This window comes from Hypanus sabinus, chromosome 29 (assembly GCF_030144855.1).
Source record: "Hypanus sabinus isolate sHypSab1 chromosome 29, sHypSab1.hap1, whole genome shotgun sequence".
Classification (NCBI taxonomy): domain Eukaryota; kingdom Metazoa; phylum Chordata; class Chondrichthyes; order Myliobatiformes; family Dasyatidae; genus Hypanus; species Hypanus sabinus.
Window position 1 is genome coordinate 22246052 of NC_082734.1, and position 12965 is coordinate 22259016.

Below are 12965 nucleotides of genomic sequence, written 5' to 3' on the forward strand. Positions count from 1 at the left end.
AGGTTATGTGGTGAAGGCAAGAAAATGTGTGTCAGAGGATTAATAAATTAGCTATAATGGAATGGTGGACTAGACACAATGGGCTGAATGGCCTAATTCTGCTCCTATGTCTTATGATCTTATTAAGGACTCCCATTACCCAAAACGTGCCCTCTTCTCATTGCTACCATCAAGGAGGAGATACAGGAGCCGGAAGACACAAACTAAGCACTTTAGGAACAGCTTCTTCCCCTCTGCCATCAAATTTCTGAATGGACAATAAACCTGTGCGCTTTTTTTCTTCTTTTTTTTTTACACTACTTAAAGTTATTACATTTCTTACTGTAATGTATAGTTTTTCATGTATTGCAATGTACTGCTGCCACAAAACAACAAATTTAATGACAAATGCCGGTGATATTAAACCTGATTCTGATCAATTTACAGAATCTCTTGTATTCACAATTTGCAATCTACACTTTCTTGTAAAATTTGTGTACAATTGATGTTTTTGGTTTTCCTGTGAGTTCTGTCTATCTGACGCTCTGAGCCTGTGATGCTGCTGTAAGAAGGATTTTCATTACATCATAATGGAATGGTGTACTAGTCACAATGGGCTGAATGGCCTAATTCTGCTCCAATGCACACCCATAATTGTGCAGATGATAATAAACACCACTTTGACTTTGACTTGGATCATTGGCAGTTGCTAGAACAGTGTTAACATTGTACAGAAAGTCAGTGACAAGAAGTTTATAGAAACACACACAAAATTCTGGAAGAACTCAGCGGGTCAGGCAGCATCTATAGAGAGGAATTGAACATAAGGGTCTCGAGCCGAAATGTCGACTGTTCATTCCCCTCCACAGGTGCAGGCTGATCGGCTGAGTTCCTCCAACATTTTATGTGTGTTGCTCAAGATTTTCCAGCATCTGCAGAACCTGTGCCTCTGATTAGCTGTGTAAACCTTTCCCACGACAGGCCCAGAGCTGTCCACATTACAGAACTAATTGGGAGTGGCTCACACAGCTCCTCAGGGCTTTTCTGTTCTGCCTTGCGGTAAGATAATTCCTGATACTTTGTCCACATTCCTGCCCCATCCTTATACAACAATGTCTGAACATCTGTCAGAATGCACCTTGAATATAGTCAGTCTAATGGTGGCCCCATGCCTTGCTGATATTTGTAACTACAACACTATGTTACAGGGAGGGGGGGGGGGGAGAGAGAGAGAGAGAGAGAAGGAGGGGGAGAGGGAGGGGGGGAGGGAGGGAGAGGGGGAGAGAGGGAGAGAGAGAGAGACAGAACACATTAAAGTGTGGTATTTGGAGGGAATGCTCGAAGAAAGAGTGCACTTTTAAAGATGCCCAGGCCATACTCTCTTCTCACTGCTGGCATTAGGAAGAAGCTGCAGGAGCCTCAAGTCCCTTGACACCAGGTTCTGGAACAGTTAATACCCCTCAACCACAGACTCTTTAAACAGGAGGGATAAGTTCTCTCACCGCAACGCTGAACTGATTCTACAAACCATGGACTCACTTTTAAGGACTCCACAACTCGTGTTCTCAATATTTACTGCTTACTTTTTAAAATTTTCCTTTTATATTTCCATTTGTTGTCTTTTGCACGTCAATCACTGTTCTGTGCGGTTTTTTTTACTGTTTCTATCGTCTTTCTTTCCACTTACTGTGAATGCCCACAGGGAAATGAATCTCAGGGTGATATATGGCGACATATGTGTAGTCGGATAATAAATTTACTTTGAACTAAACTGATGCTATTAATGTAGTGATAGCATAGCAAAGACAAAAGGGTAAACTTTGAGCACATCTACAAAGAGTGCTGCTGCAAAGTTCAAAGTAACTTTGCTATCAAAGTACATATATGTCATCATACACAACACTGTGATTTCAGTCACAAAAACACAGCATTCATTATGAGGCCGTGCTCTCTTCTCACTCCTGCTGTGGGGAAGGAGTTTCAGGAGCCTCACGACATCAGACTCTTGAGCCAAATGTGATCACTTCAATTCACACCAACACTGAACCAATCTGTGGCACAGAGCACAGAGCTTCAGATAGGCAGCACTCACAGGAAAACCAAAAACATCAATTATGCACAAATTTCACAAGGAAGTAAAGAATAATGAAAAGGACAATCCATTTAAATCCATCTGTTGAAATCTCAGAATTTCACCTAAATCTATGGACTCACTTTCAAGAACTGTACAACTCGTTCTCAGTATTGTTTTTATCCCCCTATTTATCAATTCATTTATCCATTCATTCATTTATTTAGTGCAACTTGTCTCTTTTGTGCACATTGGCTATTTGTCAGTCTGTGTTGCTTTTCATTGATCTGTTGTATTTCTTTGTTCTAATGTGAATGCCTGCAAGAAAACAAATCTCAGAGTTGCATATGTACTTTGATAATAAACTTACTCTGACCTTGGTCCCCTCATTGTGATGGAAGTTCTGAATTTGTTTTATAAACAGGAATACTCCAATAATCTGCTATCCAATTTTTCCGAAATCATGATGATTCACCAGGCTGTGATTCCCACAGAAGAGTCACGGGGGCGGGGGCCTGAGTCCCCAGGGAGCCCTTTAAACATATAGACTCATATTGTGGAGAGGGAAACAGGCCCTTCAGCCTGTGCTGACCATCAAGCACTAATCCTGCATAAATCTCAGAATTTTATATTCTCCATTGCCCCCCATGATTCTATCCCTCTCTCACACACGGGGGCAATTTAGAGCAGCCAATTAACACTCTGACTCGGCCTTTGGAATGTGAGAGTCCTCCACTATGGCCCAGAATTCATCCTCCTGACCTCCCCGTGTACACCCAACTACTGCCGATTCATCGGAGAATTTCTGCAGATGACATGACTCAGTGTTGTATCTAAAGTCTGAGGTGTACAGGGTAAACAGGAAGGGAACCAATACATCACCCTGTGGGGCCCCAGTGCTGCTTATAGCCAAGTCTGACACACAGCTCTGAAGCAGCACAAAGTGTGGTCTGTCAGGATACAGTGGAAGTGTCAACCTGCATTGAATGGAGATTTTCCCCCAGCAAAGAGTATATGTATGGTACTGAAGTACCTTGGGGCCGAAGGATAACTTCTATGCTGTTGCTCTCAGACTCCTTAACTCATCCAGTCGAAGATGAACTGTGGGTCTCCCAGTCTACCCCTGTCATGGTCTTTGCAATTTATTTCTCTACCTGCACTGTACTTTCCCTGTAGCACTCTATTCTGCATTCTGTTTGCCTTCTATTCCCTCAATGTACCTACGTACGGAGTGATCTATCTGGATGGTGCACGAAACGAAAGCTTTTCACTAATTCCTGGCACGTGTGACAAGAACGAGGGAGCAAGGTAGCGTAGGGGTTAGTGTAATGCCTTACAGTGCCAGCAACCCGGGTTCAATTCCAGCCGCTGCCTGTTAGGTTGCAGGTTCCACACATGACCCCGTCGGTTTCCTCCAGGTGCTCCGGTTTCCCCTCACGTTCCAAAGACCAGAAGACCATAAGATATACGAGCAGAATTAGACCATCGAGGCTGCTCCACCATTTCATCCACCCACCCCTCCCCCAAACCCAGCTGTACGTCAGCTGGACAGTTCTACCCAGAGTGAATGTCCCTTTAAGGAACAACTCAATCCTTCCATATAGGAAAAGGAACAATTCCCCGCTCACTGCCAAAATTGTTCCAGGATTTATAAAAAGCCGAGAAGGGGGAATTACTCCCTCCAGACCTGGCCAGTGTCCAGTGCGCAAACTCTTGACAAAAGGCTGTAAAGTGATAGCTGGTATGAAATAGTCAAAAGCAGCTGAGCAGATATTGCCAGGTCCCTCCTGCCCAACGCAGTCACAGAGAAAACTGATTTTATTTTTAACTGTGTGGCGAGCGAACCAGATATGTACATCCACACTCATGCATACAGACACACACCGACACACTCCCCTCACACAGACATGGGGACACATACCAACACACTCCACCCTCACACATTGAGACACACACCGACACACTCCCCCTACACAGACATGGGGACACACACCAACACACAACCCCCTCACACAGTCATGGGACAGACACCAACACACTCCCCCTCACACAGACATCGGGACACACACCGACACACTCCCCCCTCACACAGACATGGGGACACACAGCAACACACTCCCCCTTCACACAGACATGGGGACACACACCGACACACTCCCCCTCACACAGACATGGGACACACACCGACACACTCCCCCTCACACAGACATGGGACACACACTGACACACTCCCCCTCACACAGACATGGGACACACACCGACACACTCCACCCTCACACATTGAGACACACACCAACACACTCCACCCTCACACATTGAGACACACACCAACACACTCCCCCTCACACAGACATGGGACACACACCGACACACACCCCCTCACATAGACATGGGAACACACACCGACACACTCCCCCTCACACAGACATGGGACAAACACCGACACACACCCCCTCACATAGACATGGGGACACACACCGACACACTCCCCCTCACACAGACATGGGACACACACTGACACACTCCCCCTCACACAGACATGGGACACACACTGACACACTCCACCCTCACACATTGAGACACACACCAACACACTCCCCCTCACATAGACATGGGGACACACACTGACACTCCCCCTCACACAGACATGGGGACACACACTGACACACTCCACCCTCACACATTGAGACACACACCAACACACTCCCCCTCACACAGACATGGGGACACACACCAACACACAACCCCCTCACACAGTCATGGGACAGACACTGACACACTCCCCCTCACATAGACTTGGGGACAAACACCGACACACTCCACCCTCACACATTGAGACACACACCAACACACTCCCCCTCACATAGACATGGGGACAAACACCGACACACACCCCCTCACACATTGAGACACACACCGACACACTCACCCTCACACATTGAGACATACACCAACACACAACCCCCTCCCAGACATGGGGACACACACCAACACACAACCCCCTCCCAGACATCGGGACACACACCAACACACAACCCCCTCCCAGACATGGGGACAAACACCGACACACACCCCCTCACACATTGAGACACACAACAACACACTCACCCTCACACATTGAGACAAACACTGACACACAACCCCCTCCCAGACATGGGGACACACACCAACACACAACCCCCTCCCAGACATCGGGACACACACCAACACACAACACCCTCCCAGACATGGGGACAAACACCGACACACACCCCCTCACACATTGAGACACACACCGACACACTCCCCCTCACACATTGAGACACACACCAACACACAACCCCCTCCCAGACATGGGGACACACACCAACACACACCCCCCTCCCAGACATGGGGACACACACCAACACACACCCCCCTCCCAGACATCGGGACACTCACCAACACACTCCCCCTCACACATTGAGACACACACCGACACACTCCCCCTCCCAGACATGGGGACAGACACCAACACACTCCACCCTCACACATTGAGCCACACACCAACACACTCCCCCTCACATAGACATGGGGACAAACACCGACACACACCCCCTCACACATTGAGACACACACCAACACACAACCCCCTCCCAGACATGGGGACACACACCAACACACAACCCCCTCCCAGACATGGGGACAGACACCGACACACTCCCCCTCCCAGACATGAGGACAGACACCGACACACAACCCCCTCCCAGACATGGGGACAGACACCGACACACAACCCCCTCCCAGACATGGGGACACACACCGACACACTCCCCCTCCCAGACATGGGGACACACACCAACACACAACCCCCTCACACAGTCATGGGACAGACACCAACACACTCCCCCTCACACAGACATGGGGACACACACCAACACACAACCCCCTCACACAGATATGGGGACACACACCAACACACAACCCCCTCACACAGTCATGGGATAGACACCAACACACTCCCCCTCACACAGACATGGGGACACACACCAACACACTCCCCCTCACACAGACATGGGGACACACACCAACACACTCCCCCTCACACAGACATGGGGACACACAGCAACACACTCCCCCTTCACACAGACATGGGGACAGACACCGACACACTCCCCCTCACACAGACATGGGACACACACCGACACACTCCCCCTCACACAGACATGGGGACACACACTGACACACTCCACCCTCACACATTGAGACACACACCAACACACTCCCCCTCACACAGACATGGGGACACACACCAACACACAACCCCCTCACACAGTCATGGGACAGACACTGACACACTCCCCCTCACACAGACATGGGACACACACTGACACACTCCACCCTCACACATTGAGACACACACCAACACACTCCCCCTCACACAGACATGGGGACACACACCAACACACTCCACCCTCACACATTGAGACACACACCAACACACTCCCCCTCACACAGACATGGGGACACACAGCAACACACTCCCCCCTCACACAGACATGGGGACACACACCGACACACTCCCCCTCACACAGACATGGGACAAACACCGACACACACCCCCTCACATAGACATGGGGACACATACCGACACACTCCCCCTCACACAGACATGGGACACACACTGACACACTCCCCCTCACATAGACATGGGGACAAACACTGACACACTCCCCCTCACATAGACATGGGGACAAACACTGACACACTCCACCCTCACACAGACATGGGACAGACACCGACACACACCCCCTCACATAGACATGGGGACACATACCGACACACTCCCCCTCACACAGACATGGGACACACACTGACACACTCCCCCTCACATAGACATGGGGACAAACACTGACACACTCCCCCTCACATAGACATGGGGACAAACACTGACACACTCCACCCTCACACAGACATGGGACAGACACTGACACACTCCCCCTCACATAGACATGGGGACACACACCAACACACAACCCCCTCCCAGACATCGGGACACTCACCAACACACTCCCCCTCACACATTGAGACACACACCAACACACTCCCCCTCCCAGACATGGGGACAGACACCAACACACTCCACCCTCACACATTGAGCCACACACCAACACACTCCCCCTCACATAGACATGGGGACAAACACCGACACACACCCCCTCACACATTGAGACACACACCAACACACAACCCCCTCCCAGACATGGGGACACACACCAACACACAACCCCCTCCCAGACATGGGGACAGACACCGACACACTCCCCCTCCCAGACATGAGGACAGACACCGACACACAACCCCCTCCCAGACATGGGGACAGACACCGACACACAACCCCCTCCCAGACATGGGGACACACACCGACACACTCCCCCTCCCAGACATGGGGACACACACCAACACACAACCCCCTTACACAGTCATGGGACAGACACCAACACACTCCCCCTCACACAGACATGGGGACACACACCAACACACAACCCCCTCACACAGATATGGGGACACACACCAACACACAACCCCCTCACACAGTCATGGGATAGACACCAACACACTCCCCCTCACACAGACATGGGGACACACACCAACACACTCCCCCTCACACAGACATGGGGACACACACCAACACACTCCCCCTCACACAGACATGGGGACACACAGCAACACACTCCCCCTTCACACAGACATGGGGACACACACCGACACACTCCCCCTCACACAGACATGGGACACACACCGACACACTCCCCCTCACACAGACATGGGGACACACACTGACACACTCCACCCTCACACATTGAGACACACACCAACACACTCCCCCTCACACAGACATGGGGACACACACCAACACACAACCCCCTCACACAGTCATGGGACAGACACTGACACACTCCCCCTCACACAGACATGGGACACACACTGACACACTCCACCCTCACACATTGAGACACACACCAACACACTCCCCCTCACACAGACATGGGGACACACACCAACACACTCCACCCTCACACATTGAGACACACACCAACACACTCCCCCTCACACAGACATGGGGACACACAGCAACACACTCCCCCCTCACACAGACATGGAGACACACACCGACACACTCCCCCTCACACAGACATGGGACAAACACCGACACACTCCCCCTCACATAGACATGGGGACAAACACTGACACACTCCCCCTCACATAGACATGGGGACAAACACTGACACACTCCACCCTCACACATTGAGACACACACCGACACACTCCCCCTCACACAGTCATGGGACAGACACTGACACACTCCCCCTCACATAGACATGGGGACACACACCAACACACAACCCCCTCCCAGACATGGGGACAGACACCAACACACAACCCCCTCCCAGACATCGGGACACTCACCAACACACTCCCCCTCACACATTGAGACACACACCAACACACTCCCCCTCCCAGACATGGGGACAGACACCGACACACAACCCCCTCCCAGACATGGGGACAGACACCGACACACAACCCCCTCCCAGACATGGGGACACACACCGACACACTCCCCCTCACACAGACATGGGGACAGACACCGACACACTCCCCCTCACACAGACATGGGGACAGACACCGACACACTCCACCCTCACACATTGAGGCACACACCAACACACTCCCCCTCACACAGACATGGGGACAGACACCGACACACAACCCCCTCACACAGACATGGGGACAGACACCGACACACAACCCCCTCCCAGACATGGGGACACACACCGACACACAACCCCCTCCCAGACATCGGGACACACACCGACACACAACCCCCTCCCAGACATGGGGACACACACCGACACACTCCCCCTCACACAGACATGGGACACACACTGACACACTCCCCCTCACACAGACATGGGACACACACTGACACACTCCACCCTCACACATTGAGACACACACCAACACACTCCACCCTCACACATTGAGACACACACCAACACACTCCACCCTCACACATTGAGACACACACCAACACACTCCCCCTCACACAGACATGGGGACAGACACCGACACACAACCCCCTCACACAGACATGGGGACAGACACCGACACACAACCCCCCCCCAGACATGGGGACACACACCGACACACTCCCCCTCACACTGACACCCATATATTCTCTCCCCGCATGCACACACACAGAAGCGGTGTGTGACACATACCAAACACCCCTGCACACACATTAAACATACTTCCTCCCACACTGAAATATCACCTCACACAGGCACCGACATTCTCCCCACACACACTCTGCTTCACACCCCGACATTGTTCCCTGAGGCGCAGAAGAGCCGCGCAAACCAATTCCCGTCAGAAGTTCCAGCGAGGTGGTCAGAATGCCAGCGGGTATTTTAACAAGGCTCACCTCAGGCTCTTGCCGGCTCCCCCCAGACGGCGGGTGTCAGCTCCGGGGGCGAGCTGGTGACAGTGTGGCTCCAAAACACGCCCGAGAAACCTTGCGGAGCAGAACCAGCCCACCGTTGGCTTTTGCGCCTGTCCTGCTGCTCCCGTTCCTCCTCTCTCCCTCTCCGATTCCTCACGGAGAACGCCGAGGAATGCCTCCCTCCCGCAACGAGCATGTGCAACCCACGGACAGAAAACGTCACGGGTGTGCGAAAGATTCTGGACCGGGAGGGAACAGGCGAGACTGAGCTCCAGTGCTTTATCTTAAAGGAGGCACGGTTCAGAGACCTTCTTCGTGTCCTCTCTGGAAGCCACTAGGATAACCTTATTAACTTGGCAGTCTTTCAAAACCTCGCTGGAAACACCAACTGTCACGTACTGAAGTCTCTCCTGAACTCTCTTTCTCTCTCTCCCACGCCCTCCCTCTCCTCTTTCTCTTTCTAGTTCTCTCTATCAATCTATCTCTCTCTCTATCTCCTCCATCTTTCTCCCTAACCACCCCTTCCCCACCCTCTGTATCTGAGTGCCCACTTTTCACAGAGGAAGGCCGTCAGTTTTGACAAGGATGCCTAACACACACTCTGGCAGACCAGATGATGGGTCCCCACCCAAATCCTTTCCATAGATGCTGCCCGACCTGCTGAGTTCCTCCAGCATTTTGTGTAGGGCCAGTGATAACCTGGAGCATGTCAACTTCATGGAGGAGATGTTAGAGGGTCTGAAACTCAAGAAAGAGGGTGAATCTCCCAGGTCTGACCAGGTGTTTCCAATTGGAGGGGGATATGAGAGACAGGATCCACCATCATTTGGAAAGACAAAGACTTGATTATGGATTGTCAGCATGGCTTTGTGCATGCCTCATAAAGGGGTGGCCAAGAGGATTAGTGGAAGAATGGAGGATAGAAGTAGTCTGAATGGACTTTAGAAAGATTTTTGACAAGGTCCCACATGGCAGGCTGATCCAGAAGTTCAGATCACATGGTGAGCTGGCCAGTCGGAGGGTGGAAGAGGATTGATTGTCAGAATGGACACTTCTGACCAGTCATGTGCCATGGAGTTCAGTGCTGGGTCCTCTGTTCCTGACCTTGATGTTATATATATATATATATATATATATATATAAGTGATTCAGATGAGAATTGAGATGGAATAATAAGTAATGTTGTAGATTGCTGGTGTCGTGGACAATGAAGCAGATTCAAGGCCCAAATTTCAAAATAAATTCAATGTCAAGATACTGTAGTGTCACCATATATGACTCTGAGATTTATATTCTTGCAGGCATTCACAGTCGAACAAGGAAATACAACAGGACCGATGGAAAAGCAACCAATGTGCAAAAGAAAACAAACTGCAAATTAAAATAAACAAATAATAGTAAATGAACACTTAAATAAATAACCCTGAGAACAAGAGTTGTAGAGTCCTTCAAAATGAGTCCAAAGGTTGTGGAATCAGTTCAGTGATGAGTTGAGTGAAGGTATCCATGTGGGTTCAGTAGTCTGATGGTTGCAGGGTGATAACTGTTCCTGACCTAGTGGTGTGGGATGCAAGGCTCCTGTCCCTCCTTCCTGACGGCAGCATTGAAAAGAGAGGATGGTCTGGATGGTGGGGGTCCTTGATGATGGATGCTGCTTTCTTGTGGCAGCGCTCCTTGTAGGTGTGCTCAATGGTGGGGAGGACTTGGCTTGTGATGGACCGGACTGTGCCCACTGTATTAGACCGTTGTTAAATATTACAACAGCATTTTGTGTTTGTTGCTCAAGATTTCCAGCACCTGCAGAACCTCGGTAGGGAGTTCCCAGGACAGGGGTTAAATTTCTCACTGGTAATTTCTCACCCTTTCTGTAATTTACCCATTTGTATGGAATGTTCTGGCCACGGTCTCACCAGTTAACACCGAGCTAACTCCAGGTGAGAACACCCCGGCCCGTATTCACCTTTGACCCAGTGACTATGGAAGAGGAACACTTCCTGGTTAGGTTGCAGGATTAAGAATCAGAATGAGAACCAGGAAGGATCAAGTTTATTCACTGGCTTAGATGACACTAATTTGTTGTTTTGCAGCAGCGGTACAGTGCAAAGACATAAAAGTTACTGTAAATTACAAAAATGCATAAATAGAACATTGAACAAAGAACGTTGTGGCACAATCCTTTGCTCATGGTTGTTGGGCTGACCCTTTAACCTTCTCCAAGATCTACCTAACCCTCCTACATAGCCTTCACTTTTGCTTTGATCCATGTGTCTATCGAGAAGTCTCTTAAATGATCCTAATGTATTTGCCTCTACCACCACTCCTGGCAGGGTGTTCCTTGCACCCACCACACTCTCCGTTAAAAAAAAGACTACCTCTGACGTCCACCCTACGCTTTCCTCCAATTTCCTTAGAATTACATCCTCCCAGGTTCAATACTACTGCCTGGGATAAAAGGCACTGGCTGTCCGCTCTATCCATGCCTGCGATCATCTTACACACTTCCGTCAAATGAGAGGACTAACGAGGTGTCTGTTCATGGGTTCATGGACCGATCACAGTGACCAGGAATAAGCTGTTGATCAATTGTTGGATGTGGCTCTTCATGCTCCTGTGCCCTGATGATTGTAATGAGAAGAGGGCTTGTTTCAGATGGTGAGGGTCTTTAGTTTTGGGTGCTGCCTCTTGAGATGTCCTCCAGTGTTGTTCTGGCTGAGCATTACAACACTCTGGTTTCTCCTATGCACACTGCCCTTGACCATGGTGGTTAAGTTTGTGGGTTTGGGAGGCCGCCTTGCAGTAACCTTGGGCTGTAACACAGCGTGCTTTGTGGCTGGCACAGAGGGCAGGAAGGAAATGTTTAGGGTGATGGATGGACTGCCTGTCAGGACTCATTACACAGCTATTGTCCTTTCCCAGGGTGTGTGTGTGTGTGTGTGTGTGTGTGTGTGTGTGTACGTGTCTGTGTGTGTGTGTGTGGCTGGACGTTTGCCAATGGCTGTAAATCACCTTGTCGCTCACAGGCCATGAAACTCAAACTCAAGTCTTTCCCTTTCTGATAAAGTCATCAGGAGTAGAACGAGGGCTGATCCTACGGAGGAGTATAAATTCATGAGGAACACAAGATACATTCAGTGACCACTTAATCAGGTACACCTGTGTACCTTCTCATTAATGCAAATACCTAATCAGCCAATCACATGGCAGCAACTCAATGCATTAAAGCATGCAGACATTGTCAAGAGGTTCAGTCGTTCAGATCAAACATCAGAATGGGGAAGAAATGTGACCTAAGTAACCTTGACTGTGGAATGATTGTTGGTGCCAGATGGGATGGTTGGAGTATCTCAGAAACTGCCGATCTCCTGGGATTTTCACACACAACAGTCTCTAGAGTTTACAGAGAATGGTGTGAAACAAAAGAAAAACATCCATTGGGTCACAGTTCTGTGG

General features: G+C 50.1%; 1 protein-coding gene across 2 annotated transcripts in view; it reads right to left on the reverse strand.

The window, feature by feature from the left end:
* Window positions 1–9801, reverse strand: part of si:ch211-51c14.1 (protein kinase C and casein kinase substrate in neurons protein 3) — a 73113-nt gene extending 63312 nt beyond the window's left edge. Inside the window, exon 1 of one of the 2 annotated variants that reach the window (XM_059953946.1) lies at window positions 9498–9801. The gene's annotated coding sequence lies outside the window, so the exon portion shown is untranslated. The remainder of the gene's footprint in view (window positions 1–9497) is intronic. The other variant, XM_059953945.1, reaches the window with a different exon arrangement.
* Window positions 9802–12965: the final 3164 nt, after the last annotated feature.